Source organism: Ambystoma mexicanum, chromosome 11 (assembly GCF_040938575.1).
Source record: "Ambystoma mexicanum isolate Mex_15411 chromosome 11, UKY_AmexF1_1, whole genome shotgun sequence".
Lineage (NCBI taxonomy): Eukaryota > Metazoa > Chordata > Amphibia > Caudata > Ambystomatidae > Ambystoma > Ambystoma mexicanum.
Window position 1 is genome coordinate 1,201,262,904 of NC_090934.1, and position 17,442 is coordinate 1,201,280,345.

Consider the following 17,442-nt stretch of genomic DNA (forward strand, 5'->3'; position numbering starts at 1 on the left):
GTGTGAAAATGTTGCTTTTGGGCAGCAATGGGTTAATGACAGCACATTGTTCAACCTTTCCCATTTCCAAAATGTTCTTCATGTGTGTTTGCATCATTTTCAGGTGAGTTTTGCTGCCATTGAATATACTAGGGTACCGTTCCGGGTACTTTTTCGTGTGAAAATGTAGCTTTTGAGCAGCAATGGGTTAATGACAGCACATTGTTCAACCTTCCCCATTTCTAAAATGTTCTTCATGTGTGTTTGCATCATTTTCAGGTAGGTTTTGCTGCCGTTGTATATATTAGGGTACCATTCCGGCCCGTTCTGGGTACTTTTTCATGTGAAAATGTAGCTTTTGGGCAGCAATGGGTTAATGACAGCACATTGTTCAACCTTCCCCATTTCCAAAATGTTCTTCATGTGTGTTTGCATGATTTTCAGGTGAGTTTTGCTGCCATTGTATATACTAGGGTACTGTTCCGGCCCGTTTCGGGTACTCATTTGTGTGAAAATGTAGCTTTTGGGCAGCAATGGGTTAAAGACAGCACATTGTTCAACCTTCCCCATTTCCAAAATGTTCTTCATTGTGTTTGCATCAGATTAGGTGAGTTTTGCTGCCGTTCTATATATTAGGGTACCGTTCCGGGTCCTTTTCCGTGTGAAAATGTAGCTTTTGGGCAGAAATGGGTTAATGACAGCACATTATTCAACCTTCCCCATTTACAAAATGTTCTTCATGTGTGTTTGCATCATTTTCAGGTGAGTTTTGCTGCCGTTGTATATACTAGGGTACTGTTCCGGCCCGTTCCGGGTACTTTTTTGGGTGAAAATGGAGCTTTTGGGCAGCAATGGGTTAATGACAGCACATTGTTCAACCTTCCCCATTTCATTTCCAAAATGTTCTTCATGTGTGTTTGCATCATTTTCAGGTGAGTTTTGCTGCCGTTGTATATATTAGGGTACCGTCCAGCCCGTTCCGGGTACTTTTTCGTGTGAAAATGTAGCTTTTTGGCAACAATGGTTTAATGACAGCACATTGTTCAACCTTCCCCATTTCCAAAATGCTCTTCATGTGTGTTTGCATCATTTTCAGGTGAGTTTTGCTGCCGTTGTATATATTAGGGTACAGTTCCGGCCCGTTCCGGCCTGTTCCGGGTTTTACACCGTTCCATTGTGAGCTTTGCCTTGCTCCGTTTGAGCGAATTGCCGACGTGTTGCCGTTTGTGTTTGTTCGCTGGCTTTCTTTCCCAGCGAGAGTACTTGTCGGTGCATTCCGCATACCCGAGCTGAAGACCTGCTCGATTGGGAGAAGGTCAGTGGAAGCGGTACCGTTCGGTGAATTCCTTAATAACAAATAGTATGTGGAGTTGGAGAGCGCAACAAGGACCATTTCGGCAAGGCTCTGTTGCGCGTGCAACTGCGGTGAACAAGTGGTTTTTGTTCACCTCGCTCCCGTGCATTTAATATTTACTTAAAAGAAAAGGAAAACAAGAAAAGAAACTCACTTGCAGGACGCGGCCAAAGAAACGAGCGGCCTTCAAGCAGCTAGCACGCAGAGTGACTCACTCACCGGTGAAATATTGAAGAGGCTGTTTACTCAGAACAGAACGCGTGGAACATTCGCAAGCAGAAGCCGCTGCGCAGAGGAAACAAGACCCGCGGTAGGCTGCCAGGCAACGTTATAGACTGTAATTGACAGACTGTGCAAAAGAAAATACGGCAAAGAAGTTCTGTGCTCCATAGCCAAAGGGTGCACAGAGGTCTTGCAAGCAAGACCATGCAGAGCAAAGAAACTAACACAGAACACAAACGGCCTACAAGACCGGACCACATTTGAAGAGTGCAAGAGTCTATGAAACCCACATTTAAGTGGGCAAATACAAAAACTAGTATGGCAGGCAAACGAGGAAACACAGCTGGGCAACCTGGGGCTAAGAAGAAAACAAAGCTGATCCTGTGGGCAAAGGAAGCTGAACACATACATGGATTTCCATGGGTGCGGCAAGGCTTAATTGAAAACTCTGATGACGAAGAGGGGACATCACACTAGCAGAAATGTCTGCACCACCAGCGGCAATGGACAAAAGCCACGAGCCAACTGGAGCAGGGGAGCAGAGCGCGCCCAGAATGGGGAACAAAAGCACCAAAAAAGGTAAAAAGAAAGCAATAATGACTGAAATGTTAGATGACTTTGCAAGTAAATATTTGAAAGAGCAAGAAAATGTAGTAAATGCAAAATTGGACAGAGTAGAACAAATAATGACTGAGCTAAGGGAAAAGCACAGCAACCAGTGGTATCAGAGATAACAGGGGAACAAGTGGGTATGGGAGAGGGACCTTTAAGTGCATGGACAGGCCCTACCCACACCCAGGGACAGATAGTCACAGTCGGGACCAGCAACACACCCCCCCAGGAGTGCTCACGCCAGTAAACGGGGGGCCCGCAATGGCAGGCGAAGTGGATGCAATTGGCACAGCAACAACAGCGCTAAATGAAGATTCAATGGTCACAAATGTGCAACTAATGGAGAGACTTAAAGCATTAGAAAGTGGAATCTTGAACAGATACAAGAGGTCACTAGCTTGGAACATTGAACAAGTAATCAAAGATTGAATCTGGAAGAAAGGGTATTTAGAAATATTCTTACTTTTACAGGCACAGCGAAGGGGTATAGATGCCTTTAAGGACCCCAAAAAAGTAGAAGAAAAAGTAATAGCGAGAAATGCCCAGGTAGAACATAATTGGGACAACTTGCTAAAGGCATTCATTATCCTAGCAACCGTAATATTGGAAAAAACACCAAAATTGGGGGTGAAATTAATTACTTACATAGATAAAATCAGAGAAGTGAAAGAGGCGTTTGGGGGGACACATGGCTCGCATACGATGAAAGATTCAGGAAGGCCATGTCTGAATGACAGAGATACAATGGGATGAGATCGAAAATGATTATATCTAATGAATGGGAAACCACCAGGGAATGGGGGAAAAGAATGCAGGCGCAAAGCATGACAACATATGCAAACAACAATAAAGTCAGTGAGCCAGATAAGCAAAGAAAGGGTGAACAGCCCTTTCGGAAGAAGCAGCCATGGGTGGCTACGTCTAGTACCTGCAGCCAATACAGCAGCAAAACCCAAACTACCAACAAAAACATGACCAATTGTTGGAACTTTGAGAAGGGGTACTGTGAATGGGGCAAAGGATGCAGGTTCAAACACAGCTGTACAAAATGCGGGTGGGGGGTTGTACCACAGCAACAGGTGCACCCGGCCTGCCAAACAGGGGCCCCAAAAAAGAAGAACAATGAGGCAAGAGACAAAATGATCAGTGACCCAAGCAAATCCCCAGTCAATATAGAGGGTTTCAGGGTAGCATTAGCCTCATACCCAGACAAAAACATCATCCAGACAATTGAGAAGGGTTTGAAGGAGGGTTTTTACATCCCGCTCAGGGGCAAGGGGTCGACCAAAATCCCCAAAAATCTAAAATCAGCCAGAGACAACCCAGGTTTATTGAAGGAAAAGATGAAAAAAGAACTAGATTTGGGGAGAATCGGGGGGCCCTGGGAACAAATGCCTTTCAAAGAATATGTATGCTCCCCACTAGGGCTAGTGCCCAAAAAAGAACCAGGTAAAATACGGATGATTCATCGTCTGTCACACCCACAAGGGCGATCAGCGAAGGATGGAATCCCAGAAACAGAAACTGCCGTGACCTACACCCATTTCCAAGAGGCACTCAGACTAGTCAAGAAATGCGGAAGAGGGGAGCTAATGGCCAAGAGGACATTGAGTCTGCTTTTAGACTCCTACCGGTGCACCCAAAATCACAACCTTGGCTAGGTTGTACTTTTGATGGAAAATGTTATGTGGACAGATGTCTACCAATGGGGTGTGCAGTATCTTGCGCCCTATTAGAGCAATTTGGCCCATTTTTCAGTGGGCCTTTCAAAAACAGTTACCAGAATCACAGGTGGTACACTACCTGGATGACGTCATGTTGATAGGACGGCCAGAGACAGGAGAATGCCAGAGCGCGCGTACAATGATGATAGAAATGGCAGCACAATGGGACATAACATTGGCTGAGGAAAATACAACCAAACCAGCAACTAGCATCATTTTCTTAGGTATAGAAAAGGACTCCAGGGCTGGTGTCTGCAGGATCCCAAGTATCAAAATAGAGGAACTACTAGAAAAAATCAAGAAGATGGTTAAAAAGGGAAAAGGCACGGTGAGCGAAATACAGTCCTTGACAGGAAGCCTAAACTTTGCAGTGAGGGTCATACCACAGGGCAAAAAAGGTGCATGCAGCCTGGAGCTAAGGACAAAAGGCTGCAAAAAAACCACATATGCACATTAGATTAGGAGAGGAAGTTAAAAAAATGACTTACTAATATGGGAAGATTTCCTCACAAATTTCAACGGCACAGCGCTATGGCGCACACGCCATTGAATGCAAGTGACAGAAGAATGTTTTTCACCAATGCTGCTGGGAGCCAAGGTTTTGGGGCCATTCTGGGAAGAGCTTGGGTCGCCGGAGAAGGGCCAAACACATGGCATGCAGCAGGCTGGACCTGAAACATCACACTTCTGGAAATCATTCCAATCTGGCTAGCGCTGCACATCTGGGGCGGCCATCTGGCAAACACAGAACTAACCGCTTGGTCAGACAACATGGCAGTGGTGAGAATTATTACTAGAAGAACCACCAAGGGCCAGCTAATGTTAAGAATGTTAAGGGCTATAACCAAGATGACACTGGTGGAAAACATTGTGGCAAGAGTGAAGCACATTGCAGGAACAGACAATAACATTTCTGATGCTTTATCTCATTTTCAGTGGTCAACATATCGCCAAATGGCCCCAAATGCCCAAAAAGAGATGACAAATATCCCAAAGGACTGCTGGGATATTCTGAAAAATTGATAAAAACAGCATCAATGCCGTACGGCCAGGCCGGGATGCGCAGCCATCAACATCATACACCTCAAACACGGGTGAAAGTAGCTGTGCACTGCCAACGGAAAATACAGACCTTGGAACAGAGTTACTTTTAGATCTGGCCAAACGGCTCTGGTGGCATACACCACAGCACAATATAGTAAGTGTCTGAAAACGGTACTGAAGTTTACAGGTTTAGCGCATGTTGAATTAATAACGACAGAAGATATTCATACATTTTTGATTTGGGCTTACAAGCTGGGAGTAAAACAGGAAGGGGCAAAAAAACATTCAACAGCAGTGGCTTATTTTGCTAAAATACAGGGAGGGTCGGATCAGACCAGGAGCTCTTTAATTCCATATGCCCTCAAAGGCTGGGGGAAACTGAGGGGCCGCAGAAAGATAAAAGGCACCCTTTAGATGTTCACAAGCTGACAATATTAACAAGCCTGCTGGAAGGGATATGCTCACATTCTTTTGAGGCAATATTATTTAAAATAACATTTTCCATAGCATATTTCGGGGCTTTCAGGGTAAGCGAACTCATAGCTTTAAGCGCGAAATCCAGTGATGGTTTATCGATGATGGGCATAAGGGTAAGGCCTGACAAAATCACCATTGAAGTACAGAAATCCAAAACAGGCTGCAAAAGGTGATGAATATCTATTGTATAGATGATACCAACAATTGCCCAGTGTGCACTGCCAACAATTATATGTTACAGCGCCCACTGGTAGGGGGGCGGTTTTTGATCCATAGGGACGCATGCGCCCTTAGTCTTTTCCAGTTTAAAGCAGTGCTGATGAAAGCCATAAGTAAAGCTGGGTGGGACCCCAAATAATTTGGCACCCATTCATTTAGAATAGGTGCAGAAACAACTGCATAGCAAAGAGGGTTGGGAGCACAACAAGTAAAAGGAATAGGGGGATGGAAATCCGAATGTTACAAACTGTACATAAGACCGGAACTACTCTAAAGTTTTTCTTCACGAACAGATTGTGATGCCCCCTCATATCAGCCTGCATAGTAGGACACTCTTTCATATTCAGAACAGGGAGATGGTCAGAGGAGACAAAGGAGGGAACGGCATTCAGAAACACCATTACCTCATGGTGGGGGTACAGAGGTTTAACATGGCCAGACATTCATGACAAACTGGCAGACCTAGTAGCATTCAGGGATCGGACGGAATTAGGGGGGCAATGATTTGCTCCCCATGGGAAGAGAACAGTTATTGGAAGAAGCCTGCTGTTCTCTAGCAGGCCCCACAACTGGAAAGATACAGAAATCTTTTATTCTGCCATTCTCCCCAGAAAAACAGGACTAGAGGCAAATTAATTGAAGGCCATGGATATAGCCAGGAAGAAATTGAGCAAAGAAATGGAAAGATTCTGCACAAGCAGAGTGTTTCATTTCATCACACATAATGCAAATATCCCTATCAAACCCGAACGTTTTCACAGGGATGGGACACACCTGTCAGAAAAGGGTATGGCACATTTCTACAGAGGAATAGCTGATAATCTGGTGGAAAGGGGATGTCGGTAGCAACTTTTGCGGGAACCTGGAAAGCCGATTACCATTCCAGGTGTGGCAGCACGAGCCTGAGGGCGCAACCTCTGGACCTCATGCCCAAAAGTACACATTATGTATTGTTATTATAATTATAATTGTTTTGGTGTGTTAGTGGATAATGATGTGCAATAAAATCCCACAGCCTTTTATTGCCAAAACTCAACCAATGTTCCTCCGTCTCATACATGGGGGAGGGTACAACGGGCTCACCAACCTCTTGGGCCACCGCTTCTAATATGATTATTAGACATGTAATTGTGTGATTATTGCATGATGTTGTAGGAATGCATACAGAAACAATCCTAATTGATGCTAATAGTATGTGACCTAACGTGCTTCTGCATTCAATGAAAGGAGTATATTCTGTGTGTGTGCCCGAGCTGGCTGTGCAGTCTTCGTACCGCTAGGCGGCAGCCGTCGCCTTTCTCTGAGTCGCAGTCTGGAGGGCGGGGGGAGGAGGGACGAGTGTTTTGTTTCCCTTGCTCCTGCCTGAAGGGGTTTCAAAGTTTCAGCCTGGCACTTGCGTCATGGAAAGCGCTGTGTGCATTGTGTGACAGCGCCGGGGCAGGAGAAGGCCGCGAGGGGACACGGGGAGCCCGTGATAGCAGGAGGACACGGGGTAGACTCCATGTCGTGCACCGGGAGCCCCGGCCGAGGGCTGAGTTCAGCAGAAGACCCTGCGCCCCGAGGGACAGTGGTGGGCTGAACTCATGGTGCATTCTTCCAGCTTTGCAGGGGAGGTCCTGAAGAGCTTGTTCCTCTGGACAATCGGGGCCACTGCAGGTCTCTTTTTGTGACTTTGTTTTGTTGTCACTCGTGTCTCCAGGGACTGCAGAGACCAAATCTGTGGAGGGCAGCGGGAGCGTCTCCTGGAGCTTTGTTGTGAGTTGTCTCCAAGGACTGTGGGGCACCGGCAACCGCACCCCCACTCCCCTCTCCATTGGTGGCGGCTGGTGTTGGGTTAACATGGTGTGAGGAAGAAGGCGTCCTACATGCAGAAGGTAGACCGCAGAAGAATTCCTCACGAAAGTCCCAAAATAGCCCCACCTGGGGGGGGGCGAGGGGGCACCGAGCCAGGGGTCTGTGCGGAGCAACACGCAGAGATCCCCCCAGCCGCAGACCATCTCGCCCCATCCTCTTATAGCCCCAACGCGTATCCCCCAAGAGTTTTTTTTCTGCCGAATTCCTGAGGTTTTCCCAGCGTTCCCCTCCCCCCTGGACAGAAGGATTGCATATTTTGCCGGATCTCTTACCCCCGGGGGGACCTCTGTGCGTTTGTGTTGTGGGTCTTTCTCTGCTCATTCCTCAGGACAGCAGCCTGCGAACATATTGTATTATTACTTTTGGGGGCCGTTTATGAATCTATCATTAGGAAGGAGTTGTGACTTTTGTTCATGCATCCACGTGTTTTTGTTGTTTTTGCCCTGAACACCCTTTTTTGAGGCTGCTATCCATGGAAACAGTGCTGGAGCTCAAGATGTCCGTGGCATGGCATTTAAATGGTTAAGTTCGCCCCCCCCCCCCCCCCCGCGAATGTCTGTAAACACGCTTGGAAGTAGTTGATCAAGAAGGTGACCTGGAAGTCAACTGATCTGGTTTTCCAGACGGGATCCGCCTGTCCCCTGGTGAGTTGTGTTCTCGCTCTCCCATTTCCTTCTTACCGGAGAGAATTTCGTAATCGGATCTCCTGATCTGCATGGGTTTTGCTGAGGTGGGGCTGATGATGCCATCGTTTTGTTGTTTAATTGTAGGTAACTTTTTTTCGGAATAGGCGCATGCACGTGTTCCTTTTAAATTGACGAAATACTGCAGTTGCTGGGGGACCTAGGGATCCTAGCTACGGTCTCTCCATTACCAAGCAGTTGCCTTTTGGGAGTTGTAGTCCCGATTATCATTAATAGAATTGCACTGATCCTGGTTAGTCATTATGTGGCCCTCGCCTCCAGATGTTTTGAACTTCAACTTCCATGATCCTTAGCCAAAGGATGAAGGATCATTGTCCTCTAAAACATCCAGAGGACCGAAACTGGACCATACAATGAGTAACTGCGCACTAAATAACTGGTACCATGTTTTGTGGAGGGGTGGGGCAGGACTGCAAACAACATGCTCCCTACCCCGCCCACTGAATCCGTGTATTTACTTATTCAGAACCCTGTTTACTATGCATTCTGGATGTTTTAGTTCCGCATTTAATAGTTCTGCATTTAACCTGGGGAGACGAGCTTGTCCAGGACATTGGATCATGCGGACCCTGGGTAAAACCCTAGCATTGTCTCGACAATGAACGGTCCCCTGTGTCTGAAATGAAATGGTAAATGACTTCTGAAATTTAAACGTGTGAAAATGACTGCTCAGTAGGCCTGATTACGAGGTTGGTGGTATCTAGACGGTAAATCTGACCAGATACCACCAAACTGTATTACTGTTACAGCCACTTCGTCTGGTGGTATTACTGGCGGATTACAAGCAGCGGTGTAAATCCCCAATGCTTATGAGTCCATAGGACTCAATGGGGTATTTTCAGCAGAATTACTGCTGTACTAATTCTGCAAAAATTTGATGGAGAGCTGGGAGATTTACCTCCAAATTTCCATTTTAGTTATAGTTATGCTGGGTTTAAAAAGGTTTGGAAAAAACCTTTGACCTTAAATATGAAAGTAGAATAGTCAATTTGAGCCAAGTCACACATTCCACAACGCCACTTAGTAGGTAGCTATTGCTGAAAGTTTGCCTCCAGTTCAGAGCCACATCAGCAAGGCATTGTGGGTATGAACGCTAGCCCAAATGCAAACTTTTTCTCCAGGATATTGGGTTGATTAAGCTATGTATAAAGTAGCACTGCTCTCAAAGACCATATCCTGGAGAAAAAGGTTTGCATTTGTGCTCATTTCCATACCCACAATGCCTTGCTGGTGTCGCTTGGAACTGGAGGTGAACTTGCAGTGATGGCTACCAGGGGCGCTGTGGAGTGTGTGACTTGGCTCAAATGGACTATATTCCACTTGTATGTTAGTTTGTACAAGCTTGGCTGCCATTTTTTCATGGCATTTTGGCACTTGCAGCCAAGCTTTTAGAATGGGAAACACCCGCATATTATATATCTTTTTGCCCACCGTGCAAATTGTATATTCTCACTGAGAGTGAGGGGTGAGGGAAAGGTGCACTGAGAGCAGACTACCTGGCCTGCAGTTCAATTTCTTATTAACAGCATTTTTATTTTTTGGGCAATATTCTTCCTATTTTGTGAAGAATGAAGTGCACTAAATTGTTTGGTGGCTTATGTAGAGCTAACATGGTGACTTGCAGCTGCTTCTGAGCGCTTTGAGATGCTGCGCAAACTGCAAAGCCAAAATGGCCCTTTTAAGGCAGCCTTATCCGACAGAAGAAACATAACGGGCCCACGCTTAGGACTTTGGCCCTGATATGTGGTGTTCTGACCCCGTATACCACAGATGCCCTATTCCATAGGAAGGGGTGTTCTGACCCCCCTATGCCACCGATGCCCTATTCCATAGGAAGGGGTGTTCTGACACCCTATACCTGGTAGCCTTGAGGACATGGGGATAATTTTAAAGTCCCCCCTGCTCTGTTCTTTCTCTGTCGCGGGTTGCCCTCCTTACCCTCCCAGTGTTATTCTGAGTTTCCTTGGGTTTAGGCCAAGGCCCCTCAAATAATATAGGCCCGTTCTCGCTGGGCCCCTAAGGGATTAAGTGCTTTGGGGAGTCCTGCTCCTGAGATGAAAAGGTTCAGTATTGAGCTGGCCCCAAGTCTGCTGGGGGCAGGGAAGACACAAGTACAGGGGTGTTCAACCCCAGTCTAGACATAAACTGAAAAGGCTCCAATTAGAATGTGTGTGTGTGTAGTTTTCTGGAACATGGCTGGGCGGTGTAATTTGGCAGTAGTTTTTTGCCACGTTCGCCTCTTGTGGATGTCAGCGGGCCATGTTACTTGCGATTCCCGCCGACCCTAAGCAATTCACGGTCATCAGATGACTCCATGGAAACTACGTTTTCTGGGTCAATATTTTTATTTTTAACAAATCCTTACTAACAAGTGTTTAAGTCTTATGGGGTCACTTAAATCTAAACGCAAGTACAACTCCCCCAAAGTATAATTATTCAGAGCGTTTAAGTTTCCCATTGCCAACCAGTCCTGTTTTTCCCCCTTTTGAATTCACCGACTTGTTTTGTCGGTTGTCTTTTAAATTTTGGACTGCAAGTCCCAGAATTCCAGGGGGAAAAAGTCTGGTTGACCTGCTTGTGCGTTATCTGAGGGGCCTGAGAGTTCTGTATTATTTGTAGGTCCAGGCTCGACATGTGCATCGGGTCATCCTAAACTACACCTTTAAGAATGGACCTATTACTGTACCCTATAACTGTGTCCTTTCGTCACCTTTTACAAAGGGCATTTTACACGTTGTAAAAGATATATAGAGACATACCTAAATATGTATTGAAGGCATATAAATCCTACCCAACCCAATTATTAAGTCTAGTTCTGCCTTGTTCTTCCAGTACGAAGCGTTGTGACTGAAAACTAGACATTGATTGCCAACAATGTAGACTTAACACATCACTTCATCACTGTGGAACACTTTGTTTGCTGTGTAACCATTGTAATCACATATTAAAGAGAACCAAGGCAACGCCCAGCACACATTCCATAGTTAATGGAAAGCGCAGGCCTGGAAGCATGTTCTGCCAGGGGACGGAGTCCTTGTTACAGTACGATAACACGTGGCCTTTAGGTGATATCTGACAAACAGCCACGTTCATCATATGCCTGTCACCCGGACACCTCTTTGCAACCGTGGGTTTCATTGGACTAGTGCATTCTGGGAGACGTCGTTTCTTTTCTTCAATTGGATGTGCACATCATTGTTGGCGCATTGCATAGACAGAAGACAACTAAGTAGTCCTACGCGTCCTTATTTTGCTTTATTTCTGTGGCTAAAGGGGGAAATTGATAGTGAAATGAGAAATAAAGAGGCAGAGACTGGGAGCCTCATTACAAAAAGTAGTGGGACTGTGACCGCAATGGGGGAATGGGGTTGTAATGTCTCTCCTGCGGTGAGGATGGAGGTGGGGCGCATCTATGGACCTTCTGGTGCGCTGCGCAGAAGACACAACACACGTCACACCTTTTACAGATCATGCCTTGAATTGGCTGCCTGCCTGCCCGCAGGGCGGGCACTTTATTACGCTTCACGTCACTGCGCATGCAGGACGTGAGGCGGATAGAACTGTCCTCCTTTTTCCCAACAAACAAAACTGAACACAGACATTTACCAGTAATCGACAAACCTCTGAAAATCCCCTGTGCAAATCTAGTCTGGCAGAGATGCATGCTCTTTCCTTTTCTCTCATCACTCAGTCTCAGTCTCTCTGGAGCCTTCGGGGCTGCCGTTAGGTTGTACCTACTGGGCCGCTGCCGGGGCATTGTCTCTGGGTTATCTCCCCCCATCCCGCTCACTGCCATCTTCTGGATACACCCCCTCACCTTCTTCTTGCGGATCACCTGTGCACCGCTCTGTGTCGCGTCTTCTTCGCTTCTGTGGCTCAGGGTGTGCTGTGAGTGCTCATTGTTCTCATGCGATTGTCCGTCCACATCTGTCAGGGCACCCTCTTGAACCTGGATGCGTTCCTGGCAATTGTCTGCTGTTCTCTTGCCACTGTCACCATTGTTTCATCCATTCGTAACACTGTCCAGGGTGCATAGTCATAGCGTGTGTCCAGCTTGGACTTAGTGGGGTTTCGCTGTACCAGTATGTGATCTCCAACCTTGTGCTTGGATCTTCTCACATGTCTCCTGTCACTCATACAACTGTTTGCAGTGACTCTTTTTCTTTTGGTGCAGTCGCTGTCAAGAACTTCCACCCCGCTGCTATGGTGATGGTCCTATACATGAGGTCTGCGGGGGATGTTTGTGGAGCTCTGGGGCGTCCCCCTGTAGTTCTGTAAGCATCGGTACAGATCCACTTTCCAGGGGCTGTTGTGGGATCTGGAAATGCGCAACACTTTATTGATGGTCCTCATGAGTCTCTCCACACCCCCATTCACCTGAGCCTGATGTGGTGATGTCTGATATGTAGATTGTCCATGTACTTTTTCAGTTCCATCCCTTTGAAGGGTAGTCCATTGTCACTCCTGATGCGTTTTAGCAGTCTGTGTGTGGCGAACATCTTCTCGAGTGTTGGGATCACGGTCTCTGCCGCTGTGGAGGATATGATCTCCACTTCCGGGTACTGCGAGTGGTAGTCAATAGCCACCAGCAGGTATGCCCCTTCTTGCACCGATACTGATGCTGTCCCACCTTGACAATCCACGCTCTGCCGACTGAATTGGCTCAGTGTTTGGAGGTGCCCCTGTGATTTGGCATGGATGGTAGGATGCAACGGTCTCCACCATCTTGGTGTCTATGTGAGGCAACCACACTCAGTGGCATAGTCTGGCCTTCATCCTGACCATTCCCTGGCACCCTTCGTGTTCAAGTGCGACAATCCTGTCCTGTAGGCTACTGGGGTTGACTATGCGGGTGCCTCTCAGGATTAGCCCATCACTGGTGACCGACAGCTCCTGTTGTACCAGGAACATACTGGTGAGGAAGTCTCTGGTGCCCGTGTGCGGTTGTGTACGTGGCATAGGAATGATTTCCAATCACCGATATGATCATGTTTTTCACTATGTCACAACAAGGGTCATTTTGTATGGTCTCCACAATGTCATCAATGCTGACTGCCCTGGGCATTCCTGGTGTGTAGTATTTGACAGATGTGGTCTTCACCCAGGATCCCAGCCCTTGGGTGCCTGGACAAAAAATCTGCCGGGTTTCTGTACCTGCTTGGTAGGCCAATTCGAACTCATAATGTTATAGGTTGAGCAACCTTTTCCCAATTCTGGCTGAAGGGTGTGCTGATGACTTTGTGAAGATCGGGATGAGTGGCTTGTGGTTTGTGTATGCTCTGAACTTCCGTCCATAGAGGTAGATGTTGAAATGTCAACAGCCCCAGAGTACCGCTATTGCCTCCTTCTCGATGTGTGGATACTGCTGTTCGGTACGCGTGAGGGCCCGGGAAGCGTACACGATAGGCTTGGTTTCCCCTGTCTGTGACTGATAGACAAGGATGGCCCAATAACAAAGCTTGCATCCACATACAGTTCTGTCGTCAGGGTTGTGTCATAGTAGGCCATTGTTGCATCTGATGATAGTGACATCTTGATTCGCTCGAAAGTTTCCTGGCATTCAGTCCCATTTGACGTTTGACCTGGTGAGCTCTCTGAGCGATTCAAACATGGTCGCCATGTTGGGAATGACTCTGCCGCATTATGTTGCCATTCCCAAGAAACTGCATACTTCCGTGGGTGTTGTCGGTGGGGGAAGCCTCCTTTATGTCGCTACCCTTTGGGGGTCAGCGGATACTCCCTCGCTGTTAAAAACATACCTGAAGAATGTTCTCTTCTTTCAGAAATGCACATTTGTCCCAGTGAATGATGAGGCGTGCAGTCTCCAGACTGCTGACCACCATTTCTAGGCGACGCATGTGCGGCTGCCTGTCGCTGACGTGGATGAGGATGTCGTCACTGATATTCAGTACTCCGGGGATCCTTTGAATCACTCCCTGAATAGCTTGTTGGAACACCTCTGCCGCCGAGGATATTCCAAAGCTTAGCCTCTTATACCGCTGCAGACCCAGATGGGTGGAGAAGGTTGTGATGTACCTCGAGTCTCGGTGTAGATTCAATTGGTGGTAGCCAGCACTGAGTTCAATCGTTGAAAAAATCTTCGACCCAGTGAGGTCCGTGATTATCTCATCTAGAGTGGGGGTGATGTACCACTCCCTTTTAATTGCTGCGTTGGGTAGGCACATGTCTATGCAAATCTGTACCTTCCCTGATTGTTTTGGCTTTTTCGTGACTACCGTTGGTGATACCCAGGGCGTTGGGCCAGTCACATGTTCGATGATGCCAGCCTTTTCAAGTTCCTGTTGCTCCTTTGGCACCAGGTCCCTCATGTGGAATGGAGTTCTCCTATGGCGTACTGCTCAGGGCTGTACTGTAGGATCAATATGTAGTTTTATGAGCTTGCCTTTGAGGCATCCAATACCTTTGAGGATGCCAGGGTGTTTGGCTAGTAAGTCGGTGACGTCAGTGGAATCTGCAACATCACAGATGAACCTGATCAGTCCTAGGTCTTCAGCTGCCTGCCAGCACAGTAGGATTTCAATGCCAGCGTTGACAGCGTAGATCTTTGATTTGATTGTCATCTAGCCTCTGCTTAGTTTGGTTCTGCACAGTCCCTCTACCGGGAGTGGTGTCTTGCTGCCATAGGCGAATAGAAGTGTTTCTGTTATCTTGAGTTCTGGTTGGGGACACAAGGTCGCGAATATGGTGGTTGGCATTACATTCACTGATGCCCCTGTGTCAATAGTCATTAGTGTCTCTTGACCCTGTTTGTTTACGGGGCATTTGGGTCTTCTCCTTTTCTTTTTCGGCTCATCGTTTCCGTGATCCAGTCCCCACAGCCGTCCCTGCCTCTCCATGTTCGTTCCCAAATTCCTTTGTTGACGAGTTGTCTTCCGTTGCTACTTGACACATATCCGCATGTTTTTCTTCTTGGAGAAAGGTTTGGCCTGTTGTCGTTGTGGGCGTTGAGGCTGCCCTGAGGATCTGCAGATGCGTGCATAGTGGTCCTTCTGGCCGCATGCTCCACACGTGGTTCCTTGCGCCAGGCAGTTTCTCTTTTTGTGACATGCTCCTCTGCACCACCCACACTCGGTTAGCCCCGGGATTCTTGGTGACCACCTCAGTGAGCTGTGTTTCACTGTAGTCATTCTTCTGTGCTTATCGGTTGGAGATTTGTGCTATTGCTGCAGTTGGCGCCAGTTGAAGTTTCTGTAGTGTGTTGTCCATTTGTGCTGCTCTTGTGTGCCACAGCTTCGTCTGGCGTCCATATTCGAGAATCCTGGTTAGTGTGATGCCTTTTTCACCCAGCATCTTTCTGTGCAGTTTCTCTGAGCACATTCCATTGATGATCTGGCGCCTTATTTCTTTTTCAACATTGTCAAATTTGCATGACAGTACTAGTACCTGAGCCTTGTGTGGTAGGCATCAAGTGTCTCGTCCTCGATTTGCACTGTGGTGCAGAAATTGAAAGTTTCATAATCCGGATTTAGCTGCGGCATGAAATGTGATGTGAGGGTGTCCTTGGCTAGTTGGTGTATGTCTGCACCATCGTTGATAACTAAGGAGTTATAAATGTGCAGCACGTTGTCGCCCACGTTAAGCAGGAGGTATGATCTCATTTTTCTGGGTGTTATGTCCTTGCAGTCCATCGCCATTTCAATCTTTTAGATCCACAGCATCCAGCAGGGCCCACTGATGACGGATCCGTGTAGGGGTCGAAAGGCCCCAGTGCAGCCGTGGCACCCACATGATGTCGAGGGGACGGCGTTGGCGGTGTTAGTGACGCAGCTATCCTTGCCAGAGTGCTGGGCCTTGGCATGCAGAGACCAGTTGCCATATTGCCCGTGTTGTTGTGCACGCCTGTGTACTGATTGGAAAATCCAGATGAGGAGGAGCCCATTGCCAGAGTCCAGGTGTTGGTCTCTGGTTCTGCAGTGCTTTTATGATGTGTGCTTTGTGGCAACCATTGCTGGTCCTTTCACCACATGTGGGGGACGGTGTCACCACCGTGTTTCCAAAAACTCGATCATTGGTATCGTAGTGTGCCTAAAATCATGTGTCAATTACTGTGCCCTTGCGTTGGTTCATGCACTCGTCATCAGTGTCATGTCTTTCCTGCCGGTGTTGCCGGCGAGGAGAGGGATCGAGGTGGGCCGCATCTATGGGCCTTCTGGTGCGCGGCGCGGGAGACACAGACACAGGCCCTTTATTGCGCATCACGTCACTGCGCATGCAGGAAGGGAGGCGAATATAACAGAGGTAAGCGGAAGCAAAGCGCAACACATGTTAAGGGGTTGGCGACAGAATTTGGCAGTCAAGTGCGTGTAATATGGAAAATAAGGTGACCCCTCTCAATTCTTTTTCATTTTTTTTCCTCTGTTGCTCAGTCAGTCTGTCAGTTCTAACAGCTACATATTGCCTCTACTCGCTGAACTGAACTACTAAGCATTTAACATGTTATAAGCTTGCCAAAACCCGTGGGGAAACTGGGCATGAAGAGAGATTCCTTCTTCATGTTAGTAGGACCTCATCCCACTTCCCCCGCCTAAAATGAAGCCAGACAGAAATGCTTTAAGATGGAGATGTCTTCCAGGCGGTATGCAGTGATAAAATTGCGGCAAAAATGTTGCCTGTACAAAGATTCGCAGCAGAAATGATGTGGTTTGACCAGTTAAAGGTGTATGCCATTACACCATTTAAGGGGTTGCAGGGGTGTCCCCTGTTCCCCTTAAATGGTATAATGGATCCAGGGTTTGCGGGGGTGTCCCCGAATCCTTTACATGGATTGAGGCGGCAAAACCACAGCCTTTTTGCTGCGATATTTTGTGTCCACAGCCATTTTTGCCGCGATTTTAACACATGGAACATTCCAGGCTTCGTGATTGTGTGCTCAAACAGATTTCAGCGGTAAAATGAAGAGGCATGCTTTACCATCGTAACCTTTAGTTCTGGAATGGTGAAAATGGTTGTAAAAATGAGTAGAACTGTTAACAGTAAATAATGAAATAGTTCCCGCTCACTTCAACCTCTTGAAATAAGCACGTAAATGGGTGGACTTGGTAGGCCAGGCACTGCGGTCCTAGAGCTGAAATCTTATTTGTATTTGTATTTATATAATGCACCAAACCCTTAGGTTTCTAGGCGCATTTCTTAAATATACAAATGTTACATCATTTACATACAGTTAAAGCAATACAGGTATTGAAATGCGGCAATTAGGCAGGTGCAGAAAGGACAGTTGAGGATACACTAG

General features: G+C 47.1%; 1 protein-coding gene across 2 annotated transcripts in view; it reads left to right on the top strand.

The window, feature by feature from the left end:
- The first annotated feature begins 6,999 nt into the window (after positions 1 to 6,999).
- Positions 7,000 to 17,442, top strand: part of SNX33 (sorting nexin 33) — a 233,216-nt gene continuing 222,773 nt past the window's right edge. The window contains exon 1 of one of the 2 annotated variants that reach the window (XM_069624561.1): positions 7,000 to 8,129. The gene's annotated coding sequence lies outside the window, so the exon portion shown is untranslated. The remainder of the gene's footprint in view (positions 8,130 to 17,442) is intronic. The other variant, XM_069624562.1, reaches the window with a different exon arrangement.